This window comes from Loxodonta africana, chromosome 3 (genome assembly GCF_030014295.1).
Source record: "Loxodonta africana isolate mLoxAfr1 chromosome 3, mLoxAfr1.hap2, whole genome shotgun sequence".
Taxonomy (NCBI): domain Eukaryota; kingdom Metazoa; phylum Chordata; class Mammalia; order Proboscidea; family Elephantidae; genus Loxodonta; species Loxodonta africana.
This window is the reverse complement of record NC_087344.1, coordinates 12474192-12495122: the sequence shown is the minus strand read 5'-3', so window position 1 is coordinate 12495122 and position 20931 is coordinate 12474192. Positions and strand designations below refer to the sequence as shown.

At 44.5% G+C, this 20931-nt stretch overlaps 1 protein-coding gene across 4 annotated transcripts in view; it reads right to left on the bottom strand.

Moving 5' to 3' along the window:
• The window catches only part of CERS4 (ceramide synthase 4), a 63218-nt gene that overhangs the window by 27113 nt on the left and 15174 nt on the right, over positions 1-20931 (bottom strand). Inside the window, exons 2-3 of one of the 4 annotated variants that reach the window (XM_064280506.1) lie at positions 10110-10409; positions 8541-8853 (exon numbers count right to left, since the gene is read on the bottom strand). The exons of 1 other annotated variant lie outside the window; for it this stretch is intronic. The gene's annotated coding sequence lies outside the window, so the exon portion shown is untranslated. Of the gene's footprint in view, positions 1-8540; positions 8854-10109; positions 11191-20931 lie in introns of those variants that run through there. 2 more of the 4 variants (XM_064280507.1, XM_023540500.2) reach the window with 2 other exon arrangements.

Genomic DNA, 20931 nt, shown 5'->3' with positions numbered 1-20931 from the left:
CAGGGGAAGGTCTTCTCTTTGTTGGCTCTGGGGGAACGTCCCTGTCATCCATCTTCCCCTGGTCTAGGAGCTTCTCAGTGCAGGGACCCCAGGTCCAAAGGACATGCTCTGCTCCAGGCTCTTCTTTCTTGGTGGTAGGAGGTCCCCTCCTCTCTGCTCGCTTCTCTTTTTTATATCGCAAAAGAGACTGACTCAAGATACAACTTAATCGTGTAGATTGTATCCTGCCTCATTAACATAACTGCCTCTAATCCTGCCTCATTAACATCACAGAGGTTAAGATTTGTAACACATAGGTAATTACATCAGATCACAAAATGGAAGACAATCACACTATACGGGGAATCCTGGCCTAGACAAGTTGACACACATTTTTGTGGGACACAATTCAGTTCATAACAGGCTGTAACACCGAAGACAGCGACAGGCCCGCAATAGGCCAAGTGGCAGAGCTGGTGGCAACAGATGGCAGGGCTGAGAAGAACCTGTCCTCAGGGGAGTGAGAGGAGGCTGTCCCGAGGGGGCCGAGCTAAGGCCTGCACGGTTGAGAGGGGCTGAGAGAGCTGTCCAGCACTGAAGAAAGAAGACTTTGCCTACAAGCCTCCTGAGTTGTAGCCTGTTGATCCTGACCCCAAGTTGTACCCTGTCCCTTAATAAATCACTTGACTGTAAGTATGGTCGGTGAGTTTAGTGTGCCCATTGCAACCGATGATCAAACCCAGCAAAGAAGTAGACAGTGCTGTGGGAGGGACAGCTGGTGTCAGATTTGGTAAAAAAAGGCTGGAGAGGGGAGGTATGTCTGACATCCACCTCACAGGGATCAGCCTTGGGCTGCCATTGATTGGCAGTATCCCTCCTGATGTTAGACAGCTTCCGATGCTACTGTGGCTCCTACTTGCATTTCACACACGCATCTGCCCATCCGCCCATCCTTCTATCTACCCATCAGCCCACCTTTTTTTGTTTTTTCTCAGTGTATTCCAAAGTACATGGCAGACATCAAAGACATAATATGCCTAAACATTTCAGCATGCTGATCATTAACTAGGGTTCAATATTTGCTTGTTTTTTTTTCTTTTGAAATAAAATCTGCTAGAGTGAAATACCCATATCTCAAGTGTACATTTGCTCAGTTTGACAAATACACCTGTGTAACTCAACCTTCCTCCATAAAGTTCCTTCACGTCAGTCCCCACCTCCGCCTGCCCAAAGGTAACATAACCACCTCTGTTTGATACTTTTGTTCCATCACTGATTAGTTTTGCCTCTTCTAAACCAGGGGCTGCAAAAGACCTCTTAAAAGTGTCGAAAAGCAAAGATATCACCTTGAGGACTAAGGTGCACCTGACCCAAGCCATGGTATTTTCAATCACCTCATTTGTAGACGAAAGCTGGACAATGGATACGGAAGACCGAAAAAGAATTGACGCCTTTGAATTGTGGTGTTGGCGAAGAATATTGAATATACCATGGACTGCCAAAAGAATGAACAAATCTGTCTTGGAAGAAGTGCGGCCAAAACGTTCCTTAGAAGTGAGGATGGTGAGACTTTGTCTCACATACTTTGGACATGTTATCAGAAGGGATCAGTTCCTGGAGAAGGACATCATGTTTGGTAAAGTAGAGGGTTGGTGAAAGAGAGGAAGACCCTTGACGAGATGGACTGACACAGTGGCTGCAATAGTGGGCTCAAACATAGCAACAGTTGTGAGGATGGCACAGGACCGGGCAGTTTTGTTCTGCTGTATGCCCACAGGGTTGTTTAAGTTGGAACAGACTTGATGGCACCTAACAACAACAAACCAGCTGCTGGTGGGTCGACTCCAACTCATGACAACCCCATGTATGTCAGAGTAGAACTGTGCTCCATAGGATTTTCAATGGCTCATCTTTTGAATGTAGGTCTCCTGGTCTTTCTTCTGAGGTACCTCTGGGTGTTCTCAAATCTTCCACCTTTTGGTTAGCAGGCAAGCACATTAATAGTCACACCATTCAAGGACTTCTGTTTGATCACGAATTTCATCTAAATGGAATCATACACTATCTTTGTGTCTGGCTTCTTTGACTCTGCACGTTTTTGAGATTCATCCATGTGGTTGCATTTCTCAGTTGCTTGTTTCTTTTTTATTGCTAAATCATGAGTGCAATTAGTTCATCATTCACTAATTGACAGGCATTTGGGATGACCCCAGTTTTGGGCTATGAACATTTGCATATGTATTCTTGTCTGGGCAGAAGTTGTCATTCTCTTGGGTAAATCTCTGGAGTGAGAATGCTGGGTTATATGGCAGCTGCGTGTTTAACTTTATAAGCAACTGCCAAATTGTTTTTCAGGGTGGCTGTACCATTTCAGGAAATCCTGGTGGTGTAGTGGTTAAGTGCTATGGCTGCTAACCAAAGGGTCGGCAGTTCGAATCCACCAGGTGCTCCTTGGAAACTCTATGGGGCAGTTCTACTCTGTCCTATAGGGTCGCTATGAGTCAGAATTGACTCGACAGCACTGGGTTTGGTTGGGTTTCGTACCATTTCATGGGAGTCCCTGGGTGGTTCAAATGGTTAACATGCTTGGCTGCTGACCGGAAGGTTGGAGGTTTACGTCTACCCAGAAGAACCTCAGAAGAAAGGCCTGGAGAGCTACATCTGAACACTTAGCCACTGAAAACCTGTGGAGCACAGTTCTACTCTGACACACATGGGGTCACTGTGAGTTGGGGTCGACTCAACGGCAGCTGGCGGTGGCGGTAGCATTTCACACTCCCACCAGTGGAGTACGGGGTTTGGCTGCTCTTCATTTTATTTTGGAGGAAGACGAGTAGCTATGGGATGGCCATGTGTGGAGTAGCCTTTTGGAGACCAGGACGTGGCGTCATCCACTGTCCAGATGAGGTGGGGTGGAGAGAAGGGAGAAAGAGATTCCAAGATACTGTGGAGGCAGGACCCCCAAGAGTTGCTCATGGATTAGGTATGGGGATGGGGAAGGGTAGGGAAGGGAAAAAATCTAAAATGCCCTCAAGAAAGAAGGCAAAGAGGAGCACATTCTGTAAGGTTCTATTTATATACAGTTCAAAACCAGGTGAAACAAAACTATGATGCTTGCATTTGTTTCCCATTGATGCTGTTGCAAACTACCACAAACTTAGTGGCTTGAAACACCACAAATTTATTATCTTGTAGTTCTGGAAACCAGAAATCTGAAATGGGTCTCACTGAGCTCAAATCAGCTGCTGGGAGGACTGAATTCCTTTTGGAGGCTCTAGGGGAGAATCTTTTCTTCCGTCTTTTCCAGCTTCTAGAGGCCGCCCACATTCCTTGACTTGTGGCCCCTCCCTCCATCTTCAAAGCCAGCAGCATTGGGCTGAGTTCTTCTTAATGCTACCTTCTCTCTGGTTCTCTCACCTGCCTCCCTCTTCCACTTATAAGGACCCTTGGGATTGCACTGGGCCCACCTGGATCATCCAGGATAATTGCCCATCTCAAGGGCAGCTAATTACCAACCTCAGTTCTACCTGTAACCTTCATTCCCCTTTGTCTCGTGAGGCCACATATTCCGGGGATTGAGATGTGCATGTCTTTGTTGTTGTGTGCCATCGAGTTGATTCCAACTTATAGTGACCCCATGTGTTACTGAGTAGAACTGCCCCATAAGGTTTCCTAGGCTGTAATCTTTTTATGGGAGCAGATTGCCAAATCTTTTCTCCCATGGAGCTGCTGGTGGGTTCAAACCACTGACTCACTCTGCCTATTACAATGCTGGATATTAGGAAGATGGCTACCCCTGGGGGCAGGTAGTGACTGGAGGGGTCATGAGGGGCTGGAATGTTCTGTTTCCTGATCTAAGTGCTGTTCTGGTTAAGTTCACTGATCTGTGTACTAATGATTTGGGCCCTTTTCTCTGCAGATTGAAATTAAATTTGCATTAAAAAAGTCAAATACATACAAAGAAAAATTCCCAGAGCTCTGGTCTAAGGAACCAGGGTGAGTGAGTGGATTTCAGGGCAGGAGTTGGACTCAGTGTCGGACAAGTAGGAGGGGTCTCAGATGTCCTGTGGACCGGTTGGGGAGGAGGGGTTACTTGGGTCTGGGCCCCGGGATGGGAACCAGGGGGTCTGGGCAGGACTCATCAGCGTGTGGTTGGTATTTAAATCATGAAATAGATGGATTCCCCAGGGAGGGGATATAGATAAAGGTGAGCCCGAGGGCCATGTCGTGGTGGTCTGGTGTCTAGGTGTCAGTGAGGTGTTGAGAAGCGGCCACTGTCACTGGGCACTAGAGGGCAGCAGCTGGACAGTGGCTCCAGGGTCTGGGGTGCGAGATGGTGGCTGGTCTGGATAGACTCAAGACCCAGACAGTCCAGAAAGAATTGAGAGAGGGACAGATCGGTGGATGTGGGGATTTTAGCCCAGGTGGTGGAACTCTCTAGAAAAGAAATCATCTTCTTTAACCGGCAAGGTCAGCTGGATCCCCGTGCACTTACTGGGGCATCCCAGGAAAGCCCCCAGCCAGCCAGAGCTGAGGCCAGAGCCCAGGAGTCCAGACTCCAAGCCCCAGGGCTTTCTCCTACCCCAGGTACAGCAGCTGGTGGGGGTCCACCACAGCCACGGTACATGCAAGTTCCAATGAGCTTTGGGAACAAGGGAGAATGCGCAACAGCAATGGCTTTCTGCCATCTTAGGCCTCTGCTGTTCCCAGCCTTAAACCCACCATTCACTGTCCGACACTGTCTGCTCCCACCACACAGTATAACATCATAGGGTCCAGCCTTGGCAAAGAATGCCAAGAATGCCTCTGCCTAGACTGCCCATTTAACATTTCTTGTACCCTTGGGTGCTGAGGACATAAAACGGTGGAAAAAACAGGCAAGGTCTCTGCCCTCACAGGACTTAGACACATTCCTTGTTTGTCTGGCAAACTCTTGTGCATCCTTCAAAACCCATCCTTCAGATTTTAGAACCTATTATACCGCCGCAGTAGTCAAAACAGCCTGGTACTGGTACAGCAACAGATACATAGACCAATGGAAGAGAATTGGGAATCCAGACATAAATCCATCCACATATGAGCAGTGGATATTTGACAAAGGCCCCAAAACAGTTAAATGGGGAAAAGACAGTCTTTTTAACAAATGGTGCTGGTACAGCCAGATATCCATCTGCAAAAAAATGAAATAAGGCCCATACCTCACTCCATGCACAAAAATGAGCTCAAAATGGATCAAAGACCTAAATATAAAATCTAAAACGATAAAGATCATGGAAGAAAAAATAGAGACAACATTAGGAGCCCTAATACATGGCATAAACAGTATACAAAACATTATTAAGAATGCAGAAGAAAAACTAGATAACTGGGAGCTCCTAAAAATCAAACACCTATGCTCATCCAAAGACTTCACCAAAAAACCAAAACCAAACCCAGTGCCACTGAGTCGATTCTGACTCATAGCGACCCTATAGGACAGAGTAGAACTGCCCCATAGAGTTTCCAAGGAGCGCCTGGCAGATTCGAACTGCCGACTCTTTGGTTCGCAGCCGTAGCACTGAACCACTATGCAACCAGGGTTTCCTAAGACTTCACCAAAAGAGTAAAAAGACTACCTACAGATTGGGAAAGTTTTTAGCTATGACATTTCCGATCAGCGTCTGATCTCTAAAATCTACATGATACTGCAAAAACTCAACTACGAAAAGACAAATAACCTATTAAAAAATGGGCAAAGGATATGAATAGACACTTCACTAAGGAAGACATTCAGGCAGCTAACAGATACATGAGGAAATGTTCATGATCATTAGCCATTAGAGAAATGCAGATCAAAACTACAATGAGATTTCATCTCACTCCAACAAGGCTGGGATTAATCCAAAACACACAAAATAATAAATGTTGGAGAGGCTGTGGAGAGATTGGAACACTTATACACTGCTGGTGGGAACGTCAAATGGTACAACCACTTTGGAAATCGATTTGGCGCTTCCTTAAAAAGCTAGAAATAGAACTATCGTACAATCCAGCAATCCCACTCCTCGGAATATATCCTAGAGAAATAAGAGCCTTTATATGAACAGGTATATGCACACCCATGTTTACTGCAGCACTGTTTACAATAGCAAAAACATGGAAGCAACCAAGGTGCCCACCAACGGATGAATGGATAAATAAACTATGGTATATTCACACAATGGAATACTATGCATCGATAAAGAACAGTGAGGAATCTGTGAAACATTTCATAACACGGAGGAACCTGGAAGGCATTATGCTGAGTGAAATTAGTCAGTTGCAAAAGGACAAATATTGTATAAGGCCACTATTATAAGAACTTGAGAAATAGCTTAAACTGAGAAGAAAACATTATTTTGTGGTTACGAGAGGAGGGCCGGAGGGAGGGTGGGAGTGGGGTAGTCACTAATTAGATGACAACACACAATACAGCTGAGGTCAGCACAACTGGACTAAACCAAAAGCAAAGCAGTTTCCTGAATAAACTGAATGCTTCGAAGGCTAGTGTAGCAGGGGCAGGGGTTTGGGGACCATGGTTTCAGGGGACATCTAAGTCAATTGGCATAATAAAATCTATTAAAACATTCTGCATCCCACTTTGAAGAGTAGCATCTGGGGTCTTAAACGCTAGCAAGCAGCCATCTAAGATGCATCAATTGGTCTCAACCCACCTGGATCAAAGGAGAATGAAGAACACCAAGGACACAAGGTAATTACAGGCCTGAGAGACAGGAAGGGCTACACGAACCAGAGACTATATCATCCTAAGACCAGAAGAACTAGATGGTCCCCGGCTACAACTGATGACTGCCCTGACAGGGAACACAACAGAGAACCCCTGAGGGAGCAGGAGAGCAGTGGGATGCAGACTCCAAATTCTCAAAAAAAGACCAGACTTAATGGTCTGACTGAGACTAGAAGGACCCCAGTGGTCATGGCCCCCAGACCTTCTGCTGGCCCAGGACAGGAACCATTCCCGAAGCCAACTCTTCAGACATGGATTGGACTGGACAATGGGATGGAGAGGGATGCTGGTGAGGAGTGAGCTTCTTGGATCAGGTGGACACTTGAGACTATGTTGGCATCTCCCGACTGGAGGGGAGATGAGAGGGTAGAGGGCGTTAGAAGCTGGTGAAATGGTCACGAAAAGAGAGAGTGGAGGGAGAGAGTGGGCTGTCTCATTAGGGGGAGAGTAATTGGGAGTATGTAGCAACGTGTGTGTAAGTTTTATGTGAGAGCCTGACTTGATTTGTAAACTTTCACTTAAAGCACAATAAAAATTAAAAGAAAAAACCCATCCTTCAAAACCCTGGCTGCCTCTGCCTTAGAGCCAGTTAAAAGATCCTCCCCCAGCCCTGCATTGCTCACTGGGATGTCAGAGCTGGCCAAGCAGTCTTTTGTGGAGCAGGGGAGAAGGAAGCATGACCAGCCTTGGACCTGTTCCCTCTGTGGAGGCCCAGCTCTTTCTGCAAGGGGAACAGAAATGCACTTTCCAAACCCGAGAGACCTGTGAGGGGGCTTCAGACTGACAAGCCCTGACCTCAGAGGTCGCAGTTCTGGCAGTCCTACCCCTCTCTCCACCTGTTTCTGTCCCAATCCCCTATCCCCTTCACCGTCCTGGAGCATAATTAAAAGAAACTGCAGTTTGAGAAGAGCACAGGGTCTAGAGCCCAGTGGACTGCCAAAGTCCTGGCTCCACTGCCCACTGCCTGGGGGCCTTAATTTCCTCATCTGTTAGGATACATGTAGCCGGAAGACCCTGTACATGGAGCATCTAGGCAGGGGCTGGCATACAGGATGGGCTCGGGCACAGATGTAATGCAACTGGGCGTCCTCGGCCTGCAAGGCCCAAACTTCTCAATGGCACACCCTCTTCCTGAGGGACAGGAGGGACCAAGACTCAGGGTCCCACTCCTCCTCGATTTTCAGTTTTTCTCTTTTGAACCCCAGCTCCTCTGTTGACTCTCTGTGACACTCCACCTCCCTGGGCCTCACCTGCCCCATCTATAAAATGGGTACAGGCTGATTTCCTGCATTACGGAGCCGCTGTGCATGCTCAGGGGGGTCATGGGAGATGGCCAGGTAGGTCATAAGTGCTCCGTGGTGACATTGTTTATGAGCTGTGTGGCCTTGGGCAGGTGACCTGGCCTCTCTGTGTCTTGGTTTCTCAGCTGTAAACGGGAATAAAGGCAGCCCCTTTCACATGGGGTGGTTCTGGGGATGCGCTGTGAAGTGTTGGGGACAAGGCTTGGGGTGGGGTGAGTGCTAACTAAAATTTATCACCAGTTGGCATCAAGTCAACCCTGTTTCATGGCAACGCCACATGTGTCGGGTAGAACTGCACCCCACAAGGTTTTCAATGGCTGAGTTTTAGGAAGTAAATTGCCAGGCCTTTCTTCTGAGGCACCTCTGGGTGGACTTGAACCTCCAACCTTTTGATTGGCAACACAGTGCGTTAACCATTTGCACCACCCAGGGATTCCAGGTAAAATTTAGTTGCTGTTATTGTTATCAATAGGGGGCAGTGGTAGAATTCTCACCTTCCATGCAGGAGACCCGGGTTCGATTCCAGGCAATGCACCTCACGTGCAGCCGCCACCGGTCTGTCAGTGGAGGCTTGCGTGTTGCTATGATGCTGAACAGGTTTCAGCAGAACTTCCGGACTAAGACAGACTAGGAAGAAAGGCCTGGTGATCTCCTTCCAAAAATCAGCCCATGAAGTCGATATGGATCACAACGGTCCAACCCACAGGAGATCGTGGGGATGGCACAGACCTGGGCAGCATTTGTCCCACTGTGCATGGAGCCGCCATCAGTCGGAGGACGAGTGGGCCGCAGCTAACAATGACAACACTGTTACCAATAAAGCAAGAGGAGAAGGGGTGGAATGCGAAGTGAGCTGGAAGGGTTTCCAGCATCTGAGGTGCTCCTGCTGCCTGGAAAGCCCCCACACCCCTGCAGCCCTCCCTAAAATCGGCAGCTAGTGCGCTTAGGTGGGGCTGGGCCAGGGCAGCCGCGGACACATTTCAAGAACCACTGCGTAGGTGGCTGGTCAAGCTGGAACGGCCTGCGCCTCCATCCCCCACACCCCAGCCCTGGGCCTCCTAGCCTGCTGCCCCTTGAAACCTCCCTGGCCCCAAGCCCGGCCCTCCTCTGCCACCTCTGCTAATCCTCCTTAGAGACTAAAAATACCCCAGGATTGGGGGAGAGAGAGGGACTGGGGCTTGGCGCTGACACAGGAGGGGGGATGAGCAGAGGGGCAAAGGGACCCTGATTCCTCAGGGCTCTGAGTGACCACGCCTGGCCCCTATTGCTCCCCTGGACCTCCAAAGGCCCCCGCATGGCCCACAGAGCAGGGCTGCACACACAGGTTGGCTTTGTTTTGTTTTAAATATGTCTGGAACCAAGGGATTCGCTGGAGTTGTGAAAAAAGGAATCAATTCAGACCTCAGATGTCTGGGCCGCCCAGGGGCAGACGCACACACTCTCTCACTCGGCCTCCCTGCCGCCTGGCCTGCCGCCCAGGGTCACCTGACTCACTGCAGCCAGAGGCCAGGGCAGGGAACACATGATGTGCTGAGCGACGTTCGGAGATGACCACAGCTGGCCTGCTCCTGCGCTGGGCCCAGCCATCCCCTCCAGATGGCCCTGACTTGCCCTGAGTCTCTCTGTGCAGGGCCCCTCCAGGTGCTAATGACCAGAGATGCAGCCAGTCCGGGAAACAGTACCAGCCTGCTCCCGCCATGGACCCCGTTAAACATCCATTGCCACTGACGCGATCCCGACTCAGAGTGACCCTACGGGGCAGGGTATAACTGCCCATAGGGCTTTCTAGGCTGTAATCTTTACAGGAGCAGATCACCAGGTCTTTTCTACTGCGGAGCTACTGGTGGATTTGAACCACTGACCTTTCAGTTAGCAGCTGAGAGCTTAACTACTGCGCCACCCAGGCTCCCCATCCAAGGACACCAGGGGGCGTTATTGTCCAGGGCTCCACCTCACCCTAGCACCTCATACTGAGACATACTCCTGCCCTGCTGACCACCCCCCACCTCCCTCGGCTTAATCCACAGCGGACACAACGGCTGCTTGCTGGGCGTCCAACTCACCAAGCTCATTCCTGCCCCAGGGCCTTGGCGCATGCTCTTCCCCAGTCAGCTTTGTCTCATCCGTCATATCTCAGCTCCAACATCACCTCCTCAGAGTTCTCAGAGCACCACCAAAGAAGCCACCTTATTATTCCATCTGTTTAGGGACATTGGTGGTTCAGTGGTAGAGTTCTCACCAGATCCCGGGTTCAATTCTTGGCCAACGTCCCTCATGTGCAGCCACCACGTGTCTGTCGGTGGAGGCTTGTGTGTTGCTATAATGCCGAACAGGTTTCGGTGGAGCTTCCAGACTAAGACAGACTAGAAAGGAAGGTTTGGTGATCTGCTTCTGCAAATTAGCCGGTGAAAACCTCATGGATAACTGGATTGACACAGTGGCTACAACAATGGGCTCAGACACAGCAATGGCTGTGAGAACGATGCACGACCAGGCAACGTTCATTCTGTTTTACATAAGGTTGCTGTAAGTTGGAGCCGACCCCACACTACTAACAACAATATTGGCCATTGAGAGCGGGTAGTGGTCGTTCAGTGGTAGAATTCTCACCCTCTGTGTGGGAGTCTGGGGTTCAATTCCCACCCAATTGCATCTCCTGTGTAGCTACCGCCCATCTGTCTGTGGAGGCTTGAGTGCTGCTATGATGCTGAACAGGTTTTAGTGGAGCTTCCAGACTAAGATGGACTAGGAAGAAAGGCCTGGCAATCTATTTCAAAAATCAGCCAATGAAAACCCTGTGGATCACAACAGTCCTATCCGCCACTGATCACGTGGATGGCGCAGGACTGTCAGTGAAGGGTTGAGTGTTGCTATGATGTGGAACAGGTTCCCCTCCCCCTCCCGCTGCACTTTCTTGGAACGCTTGCCCCCCCAAAAAACACCCACCAACATTGGGACCTTGTGGGTAGCTCTGCAGCTGCTGGCCCAATGAGGAAGGGGCCCAGCCCTGCCCTCCTGAAAATGCTGTTCTCTCCCTTCTCAGGCTCCATCCAAGCCTCTTCACTCTCTGTCTGCCTCCCCAGCCCAGATGCTGGGCTTCCCAGGACCGCTCCCTACCGTTTGGGGTGTCTTTTTTTAAAAAAAACCCCATCCCCTTCCCTTGTCTTTGGAAACCAGGATCAGATTAAATTCTCTATTTGAGAAGCCTTCCCTGCCCTCCCACCCCAGGGAGAAGCCCCTCCCTGTCCCAGAGCCTTTCTTCTGGACCAACTCTGGCCCCTGGGGCTTGGAGTGCAGTGTCTGGCTCTGGATCTCACCCCAAACTGTGAGGGCTAGAACAGGGTGAGACCACTAGGGGTTCCCAATATCACATAGCTGGGAGACAATAGGCAGGTTTCAAGAAGGATGGAGGGAGGAGAGAGGGTCAGGTCCTTGGAAGTCTGAGGGGAAATGACCACTCCTTGTTGGCGAGGTTGGGCAGAAACTGGAACCGTGCTCATCCACTGCTGGTGGAAATGTAAAATGGTGCAGCCACCATGGGAAACAGCTTGGCGGCTCCTCAAAAAGCTGAATGCAGAACTACCGTATGACCCAGCGGTTCCAGTCCTAGGTGTATACCTAGAAGTGAAGGCAAGGACACAAACAGAAACCTGTACACCATTGTTCACTGAAGCACTTTTTACCATAGCCAAAAGATGGAGATAACCAAAATGTCCCTCAGCAGATGAATGGACAAACACAATGTGGTTGATCTATACACACAGTGGAATACTACTCAGTTATGAAGAGAAATGAAGTTCTGATGTGTGCCAGAACATGGATAAACCTTGAAAACACGGTGAGTGAAATACCTCAGTCACAGAAGGACAAATATTGTATGATCTCACTTACAAGAAATAAGCAAATATATAGAAACGAAAGCTTGTTAGTGGTTACCAGGGGTGGGAGGGAGGGGAAAAGCGGGGGGTTGCTTAGAGGGCACTGAGTTTACGTTAATGGTGGTGGAATGATTTGGAAAAGGTGAGCGAGAATGGCTCTACATCTTGAAGTATGTAGTCAATGTCACTGAATTGTACACGCAGAAATTGTTGAGATGGCTGGACAGACACATCACCTCACCAGAAACAAAGTCTACATCCTCAGCTACCCGGCAAGACCAGCAAACAGAGAACTGTGGTCACAGGTCTAGTCGCTGCTCCCACCACATGGAGACAAGGGATCAGCGCTCCAGTGTGGCCAGACCGGTGATCGGGTAGCACATATACCTTACCTACTTCGATATATCAAAACAAAACAAAACAAAAAACCAGGATGCAGCAAATAAACATACAATAAATCAATAAACATAGTAACACCATGATACCTCGCAGACAACAGACAATATCAAATCACATAGAGAAGCAGGTCAAGATGGCTCCAGCAAGTGACCAAAATAAAGAACCTTCCAGAGGAAGAAATGGTAATGGAAATATCTCATAAGGAATTCAAAAGACTAACACACAGGTTTCTCTGAGAGATCAAGAAAAACACAGATAACAGAATAATTCAGGAAAACAATATAAGAACAAAATAAATGGAAATTAGAAACCATACAAAAACAGCAACTAGAAATCCAGAAGTTTACCAATAAAATCTAAGAAATAATCAACTTAATAGAAGGATATAGAAGTAGAATTGAATTACTGGAAGACAGACAGCAAAATTGAGGACAAATCCCTTGATACTAATTTGTTTGAGGAAAAATCAGAAAAAAAGAATGAAGAAAGCCTAAGAATTACGTAGGACACTATCAAGAGGAAAAATTTGCATGTGATGGGAGTTTCAGAACAGGGGAGGGCAATGGAAAACACAGAGAGAATTATCAAACATTTGCTGACAGAAAACTTCCCTTATGTCATGAAAGACAAGAAGATATCCATCTAAAAATTTCAACGAACTCCGTATAGGATAGACCCCAAAAGAAAGTCACCAAGATGTATCATAATCAAACTTACCAAAACCAAAGACAAAGAATCCTGAGAGCAGCTTGGGAAAAACAAAAAGTCACCTACAAAAGTGAACCAACAAGGCTAAACTCTGATTACTCAGGAGAAGCCACGCAGGCAAGAAAGTAATGGCATGACATACATAAAATCTTGAAAGAAAAAAACTGTCAACCAAAAATTGTGTATGTGGCAAAATTATCTCTCAAATACAATGATGAAATTAGGGCATTTCCAGACAAACAGAAATAAAGAGAATTTGTAAAAACCAGACCAACCTTATGGAAAAGATTAAAGGGAGTCCTTTGGACAGAGAACCAAAAACATCAAACAACAATTGAGATTAGGACACAGAACAGCGTCACCCAGATATCAACTCAGATAATGAATTTCCAAAATTAAAACAAAGCTAAAAGACTGAAAACAGGGTACCAGAGATAATGTCAATCTGTAACTGACAACAACGTCAAAACAAAAAGGGGGAATAAGTGGTAAAGATGTAGAACTTTCATATGGAGAGGAAGTCAAGGTGATATCAAGAAATAAAAGACTGGTTTAAAATTAGGAAGATAAAGGTAAATTTCAAGGTAACCACAAAGAAAGTTAATAAATCTACTCATCAAAATAAAACAAAAAGAAAAGCATAAAGTCTCAATACTCACAAAATCGACAGCTCAAGAAATGAAAAGAACATCTACAAGCAAAAAGAAATCGGCACAGAAAATTAAGCAGAACGAAGAAATCAACACCACACAAACCCCACCCCCCCAAAAAAAAGCCCACAAAGTGACAGCAGTAAACACATATCTATCAATAATCACACTTAGTGTAGATAGCTTAAATGCACCAGTAAAGTGAGAGTGGCAGAAGGGATTAACAAAAGTGACCCATCAACATGCTGTCTACAAAAGACACATCTTAGACACAGAGACATAAATAAACTAAAACTCAAAGGATGGAAAAATATACCAAACAAACAATAACCAAAAAAAGGACAGGAATGGCAATATTAATCTCTGATAAAATAGACTTTACAGCAAAACCTACCATAAAAGATAAGGAAGGGCATTATATAGTGATTAAAAAGTCAATCCACCAGGAGAACATAACCATAATAAATGTATACGCAACAAATAACAGAGCATTGAAACACATAGAACAAACTCTAACAGCACTGAAAAAAGAAACAGACAGTTCCACAATAATTGCAGGATATGTGAACATATCTTTCAGTGAAGGACAGAAAAACTAGAAAGAAATTTAACAAAGACACAGAAGATCTAATTGCCACAATCAACCTGCTTAACCTCTGAGACATATACCGAACACTCCACCCAACAGCAGCAAAGTATACATTCTTTTCCAATGAATATGAATCATTCTGTAGAGTAGACCACATCTTTTAGGCCACAAAGCAAATCTCAATAAAATCCAAAATATCAAAATAATAAAGCATTTTCTCTGATCACAACACTTTAAAAGTTGAAATCAATAACAAGAAGAGCAAGGGAAAAAAATCAAATACATGGAAACTGAAAAACACCTTACTTAAAAACTGTTGGGTGATAGAAAAAAAGCAAGGTGAAATAAAAGAATTCCTAGAATCAAATGAGAATGAAAACACGTCTTACTAAAACCTTTGGGAAACAGCAAAAGCAGGGCTCAAAGGACAATTTATAGCAATACATGCACACATCAAACAAGAAGAAAGCGACTTGGGGGACATCTATGTCAACTGGCACAACATAGCTCATAAAGACAATGTTCTGTATCCTACTTTAGTAAACAGTGTCTGGAGTCTTAAAAGCTTGCGAGTGGCCATCTAAGATACAACTATTGGTGTCTTCCAGTCTAGACCAAAGGAGAGTGAAGCAAACCAAAGACTCAAGGAAACAATTAGTCCAAAAAACTAATGGACTGCATGGACCACAGCCTACATGACCCCAAAACCAGAAGAACTACATGGTGCTTGGCTACCACTACCAACTGCTCTGACTGGGATCACAACAGAGGATCCTGGACAGAGCAGAAGAATAATGTAGAACAAAAAATCAAATTTACAAAAAAGACCAGACTAACTGGCCTGACAGGCTGGAGGAACCCCTGAGACTATGGCCCTAAGACACCCTTCTGACCTGGAACTGAAGCCATTCCTGGAGACCACTTACCAGCCAAACCATATACAAGCACATCAAATAAACAATAACACCTGAGAGGAACGTGCTCCTTAGAACAATTATATGAGGTCAAAAGGGCAACATTTGCCCAAAAACAAAGAAGAGAAGGCAGGAAGTGGCAGAAAATAAGGACGAAAGGAAATGGGGAACCTAGGGCAGAAATGGGGAGAGTGCTGACACATTGTGGGGGAAACCAAGATCATGAAACACTTTATGTACAAACTATTGAAAGGAAAACTAATTTGCTCTGTAAAATTTCACCTAAAGCCCAATTAAAAAAAGAAAAGAAAGGGCCAAAATTAAAACATTAGTCCTACAACTGGAATAGAAAGAGAGCAGCAAAAGAAGCCCATGGTTACCGGAGGAAAGGAAATAACAAAGATTAGAGCAGAATTAAACGAAATGGAGAACTGAAAAAAAAAAAAAAAATAGAATCAATAAGACCAGAAGTTGGTTCTTTAAAAGGATCAATAAAATTGACAAACCATTGGCCAAACTGACAAAAGAAAAGTAAGAGAGGAAGCAAATAACCCATGTAAGAAATGAGATGGGTGGCATTACAACAGAACCAACTGAAATAAAAAGAATCATAACAGAGTATTACAAAAAACTGTACTCCAACAAATTTGAAAACCTAGAGGAAATGGACAAATTTCCAGAAATATACTACCTACCTAAACTAATACAAACTGAGGTAGAAAAACTGAACAGACCTGTAACAAAAGAAGAGAAAGAAGAGGTAAAAAAACTCCCAACAAAAAAATGCCCTGGTCCAGACGGCTTCACCAGAGAATTCTACCAAACATTCACAGAAGACTCAAATCAATACTACTCAAACTATCTCAGGGCACAGAAAAGGAAGGAATACCCCTGAACTAATTCTATGAAGCTAGCGTAAACCTAATTCCAAAGCCAGGCAACTATGCCACATACACACACAAAATATACATATACCAATATCCTTCATGAATATAGACACAAAAATTCTGAACAAAATTCTAGCCAGTAGAATGATCAAGTAAGAGTCATACCAGGTATGCAAAGATGGTTCAACATTAGAAAACCAATCAACGTAAACCATCACATAAATAAAACAAAAGAAACACACGATCATCTCGATCGATGCAAAAAAGGCATTTGATACAGTCCAACACACATTCCTGATAAAAACTCTTAGCAAAATCGGAATAAAAGGGCAATTCCTCAACATAATAAAGGACATTTATACAAAACCAACAATCAATATTATTCTCAAGGAAGAGAGACTAAAAGCATTCCCCTTGAGAACAGGAACCAGACAAGGATACCGTTTATCAACACTTTTACTTGACATTGTACTGGAAGTCCTAGCTAGAGCAGTAACGCAAAGAAAGGAAATAAACAGCATACAAATTGGTAAGGAAGAAGTAAAACTATTCCTATTCTCAGATGATATGATCCTATACATAGAAAAATCCCAAAGATTCCACACGAAAGCTACTGGAACTAATAGAAGGATTCAGCAAAGTAGCAGGATACAAGATCAACATACAAAAATCAGTTGGATTTCTCTACGCCAACAAAAAGAACTTTGAAAAGGAAATCAGGAAAACAATACCATTTACAATAGCCCCCCAAAAGATAAAATACTTAGGAAGAAATCTAACCAGGGACATAAAAGACCTATACAAAGAAAACTACAAAACGCCACTGCAAGAAACCAAAAGAGACCTACATAAATGGAAAAACACACCATGCCCATTGATAGGAAGACTCAATATTGTGAAAATGTCAATACTACAGAAAGCAATCTACAGATACAATGCAATCTGGATCCAAATGCCAACAACATTCTTTAACGAGATGGAAAAACTAATCGCCAACTTTAGATGGAAAGGAAAGAGGCCTTGGATAAGTAAAGCATTACTGAAGAACAAAGCAGGAGGACTCGTACTACCTGACCTCAGAACCTACTACACAGCCGTGGTAGTCAAGATAGCCTGCTACTGGTACAATGACAGACACACAGATCAATGAACAGAACCTAGAACCAAGATGTAAATCCATTCACCTATGGACAGCTGATTTTCAACAAAGCGCCAAAGTCCACTGAATGGGGTAGAGACAGTCTCTTCAACAAATGGTGCTGGCAAAACTGGATATCTACCAGTAGAAAAATGAAACAGGGCCCATACCTCACACCATATACAGAAAGTAACTCAAAATGGATCAAAGGCTTAGATATAAAACCGAGAACTATAAAGATCAGAGAGTTAAAAATAGGGGTAATACTAGGAGCCTTTATATATTATATAAATAGAATACCAAACATACAAAAATGCACACACAGCAGAAGATGAACTACGTAAATGGAACTGCCTAAAAATTAAACATTTATGCTCAACAAAAGATTTCTCCAAAAGAGTAAAAAGAGACACTACAGACTGGGAAAAAAATTGTTGGCTACGACATATCTGACAAAAGTCTAATCTCTAAAATTTATAGAAAACGTCAATACCTCATCAGTAAAAAGGCAAACAATCCAATTAAAAAGTGGGCAAAGAATATGAACAGACGCTTCACCAAAGATGACTTTCAGGTAGCTAATGAATATATGAAGAAAGGCTTGCGATCATCAGCGGTTAAAGAGATGCAAAATTACACTGAGATACCATCTCTATCGGATGTCACTAACTAACAAAAAAAACCCAGGAGTAACAAATGTTGGAGAGGCAGTGGGGAGGCTGGCACTCATACACTGCTGGTAGGAATGTAAAATGGTACAACCACTATGGAAAATCGTATCACGCTTCCTCATAAAGCTAGAAGTAGAAATACCATATGTCATGGATTGAATTATGTCCCCCCAAAAATGTGTGTATCAACTTGGTTAGGCCATGTGTGGTTGTCCTCCATTTTGTGATTGTAATTTTATGTTGAGAGGATTAGGGTGGGATTGTAACACCACCCTTACTCAGGTCACCTCCCTGATCCAAGGTAAAGGGAGTTTCCCTGGGATGGGGCCTGCATCACCTTTTATCTCTCAAGAGATAAAAGGAAAGGGAAGCAAGCAGAGAGTTGGGGATGTCATGCCACCAAGAAAGCAGCACCAGGAGCAGAGTGCGTCCTTTGGACCCAGGGTCCCTATGCCTGAGAAGCTCCTTGACCAGGGGAAGATTGAGGACAAGGACCTTCCTCCAGAGCCAACAGAGAGAGAAAGCCTTGCCCTGGAGCCGACACCCCGAATTTGGACTTTCAGCCTACTTTACTGTGAGGAAATAAGTTTCCCTTTGTTAAAGCCATCCACTTGTGTTACTTCTGCTATAGCAGCACTAGATGACTAAGGCACCATACGATCCAGCAATCCCACTCTTAGGTATACACCCTAAAGAAATAAGAGCTGTGACATGAATAGACATATGCACATCCATGTTCACTGCAGCATTATTCACAATAGCAAAAAGGTGGAAACAACCTAAGTGCCCATCAACAGATGAATGGATTAACAAACTGTAGTACATACACACAATGGAATACTACTCAACGATAAAGAATAATAACAAATTCGTAAAACATCTCACAGTGTGGATGAATTTGGAGGACATTATTCTGAGTGAAACAAGTCAATCACAAAAGGACAAATATTGTTTGAGGCCATTATTATAAGGAAAGAAGAATAGATATAAGACATGTGTTAATATTCGTAAAGAGAAAGGAAATACACAACATGGAAGAATCAGCAAAACATGACCAAGGCATGGGAGGACAGTGAGAGGAATGCAAGAACAAAGGGCAAGTATGGTAATTACCACAGCATAGACAATCCTTCAACAATAGTATTAACAAACACTAATCTACAAATGGATACATAGGTAGATAGGTATACCAAGATGTGTGGGAGCTGTAAGGTAACACATCCACTGCAAGATACTTGTTCGGTGGTGGATATTTCTACATAAAGACTGTAGGTGTTCCTCATATATTAATATAGACAAAAGAGCACACATGGGGCACAATCAGGGAAACCTGTTAGATATAACCAAATACCTTGCAGGATGAAGTTCCTAGGCTTGAATCAAAGGACCATAGATTTGAGGGACATCTGAGTCAATTGGCACAACATAGTTCATAAAGGCAATGTTCTGCATCCTACTTTGGTAAGCAGCATCAGGGGTCTTAAAAGCTTGTGACTGTTGGTCTTTTCCGGCCCAGAACAAAGAGTGAAGAAAACCAAACATTCAAGGGAGCAATTAGTCCAAAGGACTAATGGACCATATGAACGACAGCCTACACCACCCTAAGACCAGAAGAACTACATGGTGCCTAGCAACCACTACCGGCTGCTCTGGCTGGGATCACAACAGAGGGTCCTGGACAGAGTGGAAGACAAATGCAGAGCAAAAAATCAAATTCACCAAAAAGAACAGAATTACTGGTGTGACAGAGACTATGTCCCTAACACATCCTCCTGACCTGGAACTGAAGCCATTTCCAAAGACCACCTTCCAGTTATACAGTAGACAAGCCCATAAAATAAACAATAATACCGAAGAGGAACGCAGTCCTTAGGACAATTACATGAGATAAAAAGGGCATATTCGCCCAAAAGCAAAAATGAGATGGCAGGAAAGGGTAGAAAATCAGAATGAAAGGAAACGGGGAACCCAGGGTGGAAATGGGAAGAGTGCTGACACCCTGTGAGGAATGAAACCAAGGCCATGAAACACTTTATGTACAAACTATTGAATGGGAAATCTAATTTGCTCTGTAAACTTTTACCTAATGCACACACACACACACACACACACACACAAAAAGAATTAAACTGAGATTTCATCTGTCCCCCACCATAATGGAAACAGACTTTGGAGATTGAGTCCAACCAGGTTAATCACCTGATAAAAAAATAATTAAAAATAATAATAATGCTCTATCCATGGCCTCATCTATCCTGAGACCAGAAGAACTAGATAGTGCCCAGCTACCACTAGACATTCTGACCAGGGGCACAACAGATGGTCCTGGATAGAATGAGAGAAAAACATAGGACAAAACTCAAATTCCTAAAAAACGCTAAACTTACTAGACCAGTAGAGACCAGGGAAACCCCTGAGACTATCACCCTGAGACACTCTTTAAATCTGGAACTGAAACCACTTTTGGAGGTCACCTTTCTTTTAAATAATGGATTACCCCATAAAATAAACAATATCACCCAAGAGCACCGTGCTTCTTAGGAAAAAAAAAAAAAAGTCAACTATATGAGACCAAATGGGAAACATTTACCCTGAAGCAAAGATGAGAAGGTAAAGGGGGCAAGGAGCTAGGTTAAAGGAAACGGAACAACCAGAATGGAAATAATGAGAATGCTGACAATCTGAAAAATGTAACCAATGTCACTGAACAATAAGTATAGAAATTGTTAAATGGGAACCTAATTTACTGTGTGAACTTTCACCAAAAACACAATAAAATATTATTTCAAAAAATCAACGCTCTTCAAAGGAACATAAGAGAATTCAGGCTCTCTACAACATACCTTTCACAATATCCAGGACATTACTTGACATATGAAGAAATAGGGAAACATGACTAATACTCAAGAAAGAAGAAAATTAATGGAGACTGCCCCTGAGGTAACCCAGATGTTGGACTTTGCAGATAAGGGCTTTAAAGCAAGTATTTCTTCAAGAAATCTTTGTTGGAAACTCTGTGGGGCAGTTCTACTCTGTCCTATAGGGTCGCTA